We start from the raw sequence: 616 nt of genomic DNA, 5'->3' as shown, positions 1-616 counted from the left end.
GGGAGGTACAGACAACAAAGATGAACCCTTTTGCACATACAGTACTGTGTTGTCAGTGAAGGCAAACATGGATATACAGGTAGATAGATGGGTAGACAGGCTGAGCTATTAGATATGTCTATGAAGCAGGGAGTGTACCCAAGAACATGTATAAGGTTGGCAGACAAGGGTCCTATAACTTTAGGTGTATGATCTGAATTCCCAGGTGTATAGTAGAGCCAAGGGGCAAGGTTGTATTCACTGCTTGGTCACAGCCAGCTACCCAGAGGGACTGAGTAGTTGAAACTGTGGGCTCAGGACCATAGTCACAGGGGACATCGAGCTCAAATGGCATAACATACTACACAAAACATTGTTCCGCCTCCTACTTTGGCAAGTAGTTACTGGGATCTCAAAAGCTTGCAAGCTGCCATCTAGATGCAATGATGGGTCTCGCCTCGTCCAGAGCAAAGAAGAATGAAGAAAACCAAAAACTTCATGAAAACAATGAGTCTTAGTGACTGGCACACCATCCGATCTGCAGCCTATACAACTATGAGACCAGAAGAACTAGATGGTACCCGGCTATTACTGTCAACCACATGGAAGGGGATCTATTTAGGAGATCCTTGATAGA

This window comes from Orycteropus afer, unplaced genomic scaffold, assembly GCF_000298275.1.
Source record: "Orycteropus afer afer isolate SDZICR_OR568_19922 unplaced genomic scaffold, OryAfe1.0 scaffold00100, whole genome shotgun sequence".
Lineage (NCBI taxonomy): Eukaryota > Metazoa > Chordata > Mammalia > Tubulidentata > Orycteropodidae > Orycteropus > Orycteropus afer.
Note: the sequence above shows the minus strand (reverse complement) of the source record.